Source organism: Cebus imitator, unplaced genomic scaffold (genome assembly GCF_001604975.1).
Source record: "Cebus imitator isolate Cc_AM_T3 unplaced genomic scaffold, Cebus_imitator-1.0 Scaffold434, whole genome shotgun sequence".
NCBI lineage: Eukaryota > Metazoa > Chordata > Mammalia > Primates > Cebidae > Cebus > Cebus imitator.
Genome location: NW_016107749.1, coordinates 1,863,640 through 1,872,366, shown reverse-complemented (window position 1 = coordinate 1,872,366; position 8,727 = coordinate 1,863,640).

The window sequence follows — 8,727 nt, the reverse complement described above, 5'->3', positions numbered from 1 at the left end:
GGCTGAGGCAGGAGAATCGCTTGAACCTGGGAGGAGGAGGTTGCGGTGAGCCAAGATTCCACCATTGCACTCCAGCCCGAGCAACAAAAGCGAAACTCCATCTAAAAAAAAGAAAAGAAAAAAAAAAAAAAAAAAAAAAGCTAAATCTCTCTCTAACTCACCCCATCTGCAGTTCTGAGGCCTGCTGGACAAAGGCTGGGAGCTGCCACTTACAAGGCTGGGCAGAGGCAGAGACGATTCATTCCTGGTCCCACAGAGATGGCAGGCTTCCAGGACCGGTATGACAACCCAGGGAACAGGCTGGATGCCTTCATAAAACACAGCCTCCAGCCCCAGGGTGACTAGAAGGATGGAGTGAAGGATGCAGGGGACAGAATAGAGCAGTTCTTGAGGGATCAGTGGTGTGCTGAGCTGATTCTGCACCAAGAAGTCAGCGTGCTGAAGGTGGCTAAGGTAAGCACTCTGGAATCCGCGGGGTTCAAATCCCAGCTCTGCCCTGTGAGACTGTGGGACTGCGGAATGGTAAGAAATGAGTTACTTTGTCTCTCTGAGCGTCAGTGTCTTCCTCTCTAAAGCTGGTTTCTAATAACGGTAAATGCAACAAAGCATGGGAAAGTGCTCTTAAGCAGTAAACTATTCTACAAATCTAGATGATGATGATGATGATTTGGGATGCAGCTGTCTGAGTGCCAGGCAATCAAGTGGGATATGGGTAACAGGTTTGTAGAAAATGTATGCTTTTTGGCCAGGTGCAGTGGCTCACGCCTGTAATCCCAACACTTTGGGAGGTCCAGGGGAGAGGGTCGCATGAGCCCGGGAGTTGGAGGCCAGCCTGGGCAACATAGCAAGACTTTGTCTCAATTATTTAAAATTTTTAATTTTTTAAAGATGTTTTTAAATTCCTCAAAGAAATTAAAATTTATGCCTTTTGTTTCCTCTTTAACAAGTCCCACTTTTTACCCCTAAAGTCATAAAGATATATTTATATTTATATATCTTTGTGTATATATATTTTCCTTCTAAAATGACACTGACTGATTTTCTTAGAAACTACCTAGTAATATCAGAGGGTATTCTATGGGTTCAGAGAGTGTTGTTAGGGGTTGACCATGGAATCAAATACCTATTTGTAGCATGGTTTCCCCTGGGAAAGTACTAAACTATATTCAACTTTTAACACATCACCCTAAATCAAAAATGCCTTGACTGTAAATCTAGATTTGGTTCATTTTGCTAGAATGAAAGTTATCTAACATTATCTTAAGCAAATCAGGCTTTACCTGGGAATGGCAACAGCTGCTGAGAATAAGACTGAAAAGGAAGGAAATGCAGTTTTAATGAATCGTTAGGCCAGGCTCTTGCCTGTAATTGCCGCACTTTAAAAAGCCAGTGTAGGCAGATTACTTGAGCCCAGGAGTTCAAGACCAGCCTGGGCAACATAATGAAACCTTGTCTCTACAGAAAATTAGCCAGGTATGGTAGCATTCACCTGTGGTCCCAGCCACTCAGGAGGCTGAGGTGGGAGGATCACTTGAGGCCAGGAGGGAGCTATCAATGTAATTTACACATATTCCCATTGAGCTGTCTTTCTCATCAGTTGTAAGAACGCTTTGTAACTTACAGATATTTACCATTCTTTTTCTTTTTTTTTGAGACAGAGTCTCGCTCTGTCACCCAGGCCGGAGTGCAATGATATGATCTTGAAGCATGAAAGGCCATGAAACAAACCTCTCGAACACGAAACTGGGAAGGAAGTGGTAATTTATTTGGGCAGGAGCTGCGGCGGGGCTGAATGCCCCAAATAGCCGAGCTCACCTAACAAAGAAAGTCTCTGCTCTTTTAAAGGCTTACAACTCTAGAAATTACATGTGAAGGGTCTTGGTCCATGAAGTAGCATGGGGTACATGACTTAGGTGGGGGTTTGATCGTGTTTAAGTAAAAGCAATGCCTTCTGGAAAGGTTCCTCCATACCATGCCTGTGATCTATAGGAGGGTGATTAAAGGTGGTGCCCGGCCTGCCAGCCTTTACTTCCCCTATTGAAATACAACGTGGAAGTCAAGGGGGAGGTGGTTTTAGATGCTTAAGGGTGAGTAAGGGTTTCCTTCCTTAATGTCAGCTCACTGCAACCTCCGCCTCCCGGGTTCAAGCATCCCTCCCTCTCTGGCCTCCCAAAGTGCTGGGATAACAGGAATGAGCCACCATGCCCGGCCCGAGGACATGATCTTGAGTGAAGCAACCTCTCATTGTCTGAGAGCAATGCTCTGGCAGGGACTCAACTAGGAGCTGTCAGCAGCAACACTCCCAACAGCTGGAAAATGAGTGTCCCAGTCCTGAAGGGGCATCTGGTGGCAAGTCACGTCATCCTCATCCATGGCACTTCAAATCTGTGTGCTCTGCTGTGTGTGAGTTACATCTCAAATTTCAACTGAATAATCCAGGAAAAAGAATGATTCAGGCACAGCGGCTCACGCCTGTAATCCCAGCACTTTGGGAGGCTGAGGCAGGTGGATCACTTGAGGTCAAGAGTTTGAGGCCAGCCTGGCCAATGTGGTGGAACACCATCTCTACTAAAAATATGAAAAAAAATTAGCAGGGTGTGGTGGCATGCACCTGTATTCCAGCTACTAGGGAAACTGAGGCAGGAGAATTGCTTGAACCCAGGAGGCAGAGGTTGCAGTGAGCTGAGACCGTACCACTGCACTCCAGCCTGAGCAGCACAGCAAGACTCGATCTCAAAAAAAAAAGACTCCCAGATTTCTAGCCACTGCTAACACATAGTGAACCCTGCTCTTCTTTCTGTTCATACTCATCTAATTAAAATTTCAATTTGAAATTTGTCTCCCCCATTAGAATAGCTCACATTTATTGAGTACCAGCTATGTGCCAGGTACCAGGCTGAGTGCTTTTCATCTATCACTTCTTTGAAACATCCCAGTAGCCTTAGGATGTAGGTAATATTATCATCCTCGTTTTCCAGGTGGGGAAGTTGAGACACAGATAGTTTAGATGACTTCCACATTCACACAATGTATACACTCGGATTTGAACCCAGACACTCTGGATCCAAAGCTCATGCTACAACTACTTTGCTTTGCTGTAAACTCAGCAAGAACGGAGGACCATCTTATTCACCACTGTCTCCCAGTCCCTAACATAGTGGCTAATACATAACAGGTGCTCAGTAAACATGTGTTGAATGAACGGATGAATTAGAGGAGGATTGAGTGAAGTCTTGGTTGAGGTCTGGAACAGCATGACACAGGTGAAATTCTTTACCCAGTGCCTAGCACACAAGTGCTCAATAAATGCCACAGCTACCAGCTGTTATTAGGTCCTTCTGCTGCCCCCTCTAAATTCTCCCTTCATATCCTAGTGTTGGGGTAGAGAGAATTCTAAAGAGCTGGATTCTTTCCAGTCCTGGCAGTTCCCTCACTCCTAGTTCTATATCAGGGCCAAAATGGCAAAAACAGAACGAATGTTGTGGTAGAAATTGCTATTTTCCCTCAATGTCCTTTCTCCCTTTCTTTCATAGCAATAGAATTTTTAGTTAGGCACATTGCCAAAGGCTAAAGACTACATTTCCCAGCCTCCCTTGCAGCTGGGTGTGACCATGTGATTAAGTTCTGACCATTGGTGTTCTTTCCTATTTTATGCATAAATTTGCATGTTTATCCCTGACAATATTTGCCATTTGCCAGTTGGTTTCAGGATCCTCAGGAGCTATCTCCCTCGTGCTTTGGAGCCAGGAAGGAGGATGGAGAAAATGTTGTGATATTAGGCATTGAGACAATTTTTGTGCAGGTTTCTGTCCTTTGGGTAGGTTGAAGACTGGATGCAGCTTTATTCCGTGCCTCTCCAGATATCACAAGGAGAAAGTGCCTAAGACCCACAAGTCCAACTGAGCTGTTTGTAGCAAGAATCATGAGACCCACAGACCTGGTGCCTGAGTGCAGTTCCAGGGAAGCCCTAGCTCCTTCCAGGCGGGGAAACTGCTTCCTGGAAGTAAGAAAGACTGTGGAGTCCCGTCCCTGATGATTACCATAATTCATCTCCTTGTATTCTGTTCTCCAGAATACAAGGAGTGAATACAGACAGCAGAGCAAGAACCATGAAACCCACAGACTTGGTGCCTGAGTGCAGCTCCAGGGAAGCCCTACTTCTGGGCTGGGAACCTGCTTCCTGCCTTCACGGCCTGTGCAGCGCTCACAGACACCTCCCTGGGGCCTGGCTGGCTGCCTTATCAGGACCTCTTGAGTTTTCTGGCAAAAAAAAAAAAAAAAATACAAGGAGATGAATTATGGTAATCATCAGGGACGGGGCTCCACAGTCTTCCTACTTTTAAACAGGGGGGCGTTCACAATTCTATAGAGTTCTTGGGGCCTACAGAAAACAGGCTGATAGGAGTCAGCGAGAGCCAGTATCACAGGGGGACCAGGAGGTGCCCAGTGAATTTGATTCAGATCCAAGAAGGGATTCAGAGAAGAAAGTCTTGGGGTTTCAAGGAGGAAGGACCTTGGACTGCTGACGCCTTTCTTCTACACCCTGGTTTACTTGCCTTTCTATCCAGACCCCATGTCAAGCCTGCCAGTCACTCCCCAGCCTTCAATTTTCTGCCCATTTGTCCTTCCATTCCATTCACTCCTGGAACATAAGGACATTTTGGGTTTCAAGTCACAGAGACCCAGTTCAAAACAGTTTAAGCAAAAAGAAGTAGAATGGGCTGGGTGCGGTGGCTCATACCTACAGTCCCAGCACTTTAGGAGGCCAAGGAAGGAAGATCACTTGAGGCCAGGAGTTTGAGACCAGCCTGGGCAACATAGCCATCTCAGCTCTACAAAAAATTTAAGTTAGCTAAGTGTGGTAAGCTCATATCTATAGTCCTAGCCACTCGGGAGGCTGAGGTAGGAGGGTTGCATGAGCCCAGGAATTTGAGGTTACAGTGAGCTATGATTTTGGCACTACACCCCAGCCTGGGTGACAGAGTAAGACCCTGACTCTAAAAATACAAATACAAAATAAGTAGAATATAAGGGCCCATAGGAGTCCAGGGGAAGTATGGGAAGTAAAAAGTTCCTCTTTAAAGTTTTCTTTCTTTTCAAGAATAAATCTTAAGTGTGCTAATAACTCTTTGTTAAGCCCTATCCCATGTAGCTATTAGACATGCCATGCTTACAGACATGTAGCACATTCTATGTCCTTGTACTTTAACCAAGATATCTGTTCTGGACATGCTCACGGGCACCTCCCAGCTCACAGCCTATGCCCCTTACCCTTTTAGAAAAGTTTTAAGTTATTAGCCAATCGGGTTTTAGTTTTAGATTATGAGGTCTGGCTCCAGCCAATGGAGATCAGACACAGCAGTAAGGATGACCCTAACTGCATACGAGACAAATATACCTGCTTTCCTTTGTTCATTGTACTCTTGTGGCAAGATGGCTGGCGAGAGTACTCTTCCTGCAGTCCAGGAAGTAAAAATTGCTTGCTAAAAAATCCTTTGTCTCAGTGCTAATTTTTCTTTGCTGCACCAAGCATCTGTTTCCAATAGGAAGCTAATATTAGGCACAACTGGACTGTATTAGTCAGGGTTCTCCATAGAAACAGAACCAGTAGGATATAAGTACAGATACAGAAGAGGGGATTTATTAGGGGAATTGGTCGTATTAGTCTGGCCTCACACTGCTATAAAGAAATACCTGAGACTGGGTAATTTACAAACAAAACAGGTGTAATGGCTCACACTTCTGCAGTCTGTACAGGAAGCATAGCAACTTCTGCTTCTGGGGAGGCCTCAGGAAACTTAAAATCATGGCTGGAGCAAGAGTCAGAGAGAGACGTGGGAGGTCCTCATTCTTTTTTTCTTTTTGGGTACAGAGTCTCGCTCTGTCACCCAGGCTGGAGTGCCGTGGTGCGATCTTGGCTCACTGCAACCTCCACCTCCTGGGTTCAAGCAATTCTCCTGCCTCAGCCTCCCTAGTAGCTGGGATCACAGGTACCTACCATGAAGCCCAGCTAATTTTTGTATTTTAGTAGAGACGGGGTTTCACCATCTTGGCCAGGCTGGTCTTGAACTCCTGACCTCAAGCAATCCACCTGCCGACCTCCTACCCACTTTTTAAACAACCAGATCTCACAAGAACTCACTCACTATACAGTATCAAGGGAGGATGGTGGTAAACCATCATGAGAACTCCACCCCCATACTCCAATCACCTCCCACCAGGTCCCACCTCCAACACTGGGGATTACAATTTAACAAGAGATTTGGGCAGAGACACAGGTCCAAACCATATCATTGGCTTATATGATTACAGAGGCTTCAAAGTCCCAAAATATGCCGTCAACAAGCTGGAGATCCAGAGAAGCCAGAGGTTTAAGTCTCAGAGTCCAAAGACCCAAGAACCTGGAGTTCTGATGTCTGAGGGTAAGAGAAGATGAATGTCCCTGCTCCGAAGGAGAGACGGCAAATTTACCACCCTTCCTTCACATTTTTATTCTATCCAGGCTCTCAGTGGATTGGATGCTGCCCCCCACCTCATTAGTGAGGGCAGATCTTCATTACTCAGTGAACTCATGCAAATGCCAATCTCCTCTGGAAATAGCCTTACAGATGTACCTAGCGATAACATTTCATTCTCTGGGCATCCTGACACCTAAAATTAATTGTCATGTGGATCCAGGAGTCCAGATGATGCCAGAGGGGGGTGCCAGCTACTTTATACGGCAGGCCAACGCTCCTTGACAATCACACAGACAGTCCTGCATAGCACTTCAGTTACACAGACACATTTCCACAGAGCAGCAGAGACTGAGTACAGAGAAGCTAGAAGCAGACGTGTGGGGGATTTCTGCAGCTGCAAGAAGATGCCTGGGAACAGACACAGAAACTCTCCCTCCCAGATAAGCAAAACACAGCAGCAGAAAGGCAGCTATTTAAATAAATTCATTGGAGAGTCTAAGGTAACTCTCCAGACCAAGCTGTAAAGGAGATAAGATGGAAATAATCACTCCAATACCAAAAATAGACAGGCCTTAAAGGTACTGGGGTTCTCAGCAGGGCGTGGTGGCTCACACCTATAATCCCAGCACTTTGGGAGGCCCAGGTGGGTGGATCACCTGAGGTCAGGAGTTCGAGACCAGCCTAACCAATATGGTGATACCCTATCTCTATTAAAAATACAAAAATTAGCCAGGTGTGGTGGTGTGTACCTGTAGTCCCAGCTACTTGGGAGGCTGAGACAGGAAAATTGCTTGAACCCAGGAGGTGGAAGTTGCAGTGAGGTGAGATCACTCCGCTGCACTCCAGCCTGGGCAAGACAGCAAGACTCTATCTCATGCTCTGCATTGTGGGGATCCAAGCTAAGACAATATTCATCTTTGTGAATCTTTCTCCTGCCCCAAACCTAGCTCAACCCCTTCCTATCCACTGGGTCTTTTCCCTCTCTGCAGATGCCTACTCAACTGGGTAGTATTTTAACAAACCATAAAACCAACACATTACTGATTTCATGTTCCCTTTTGAAATCCTCAAATGTCATCCAACATATTAATGATCAAATCATTGAAAGCTGTGTAACCCTCGGCGATTTCATGAAGTTGAAGAAAAACCGAATAGGTTAAGGTCTGAATGCTTATTGTTTGAATAACTCCTATATTGCTTTGAAGTTCATTGTCAGTCATTCTAACCATATGGCAGATGTTTGGAGTCTTAACCAATTGTTGACTTAGCTTTGCGAAATCGTCACTGCTCTTTAAATCCTCATAATATGGTATTGCTCAAGGATTAAGTACTACCAAACACTGGAAATATAAGAACTTTTAGAATTGATGTGATTAAAACATGTGATGCTTTCCACTTGGGGATAGCCAGTTTGAAAAGTTAAATTGAAATATGTCATGATTGACAAACTCCTTGAAAGAATCATCTGCGCTTCTGGTCTCCGTGCCTCCCATCCCACCCACCCTAATCTGGCTTCAGCTCCCTCCTCTCCCCTGAAACTGCACCCACCTCCATTGCCAGTGGTTTTCCTGGGTAATTCTCAGATCTGTGTGTCTTAAATTCTCAAAAGCATTGGGCAATGTGGATGACTTTTTAAAACTCTGGTTTGTTCCCCACTCTTGAGCCGCCCCAGCCGGTACTGCCTAAATTTCTCTTCCTCTGCCCATCACTTAAATTTGGGGCTTGGCCAGGCATAGTGGCTCATGCCTGTAATCCCATCACTTTGCGTTGCTGAGGGGCTAGGGGAGGGATAGCAGGGGGCAAGGGGATAGAGGAGGGATAGCATTAGGAGAAATACCTAATGTAGATAACGGGGTGATGGATGCAGCAAACCACCATGGCACGTGTATACCTGTGTAACAAACCTGCATGTTCTGCACATGTACCCCAGAACTTAAAGTATAATAAAAAATAAAAAAAGATCCTATATCCTGGCTGGGTGCGATGGCTCATGCCTGTAATCCCAGCTCTTTGGGAGGCCGAGGCAGATGGATCACCTAAGATCAGGAGTTAGAGACCATCCTGGCCAACATGGAGAAGACCCGTCTTTACCAAAAATACAAAAATCAGCCTGGCGGGGTGGTGGGCACCTGTAATCCCAGCTACTCAGGAGTCTGAGGCAGGAGAATCACTTGAACCTGGGTGGAGGTTGCAGTGAAGCCGAGATCGAGACATTGCACTCCAGCCTGGGCGACGAGCGAAACTCCATCTCAAAAAAAAAAAAAAAGGA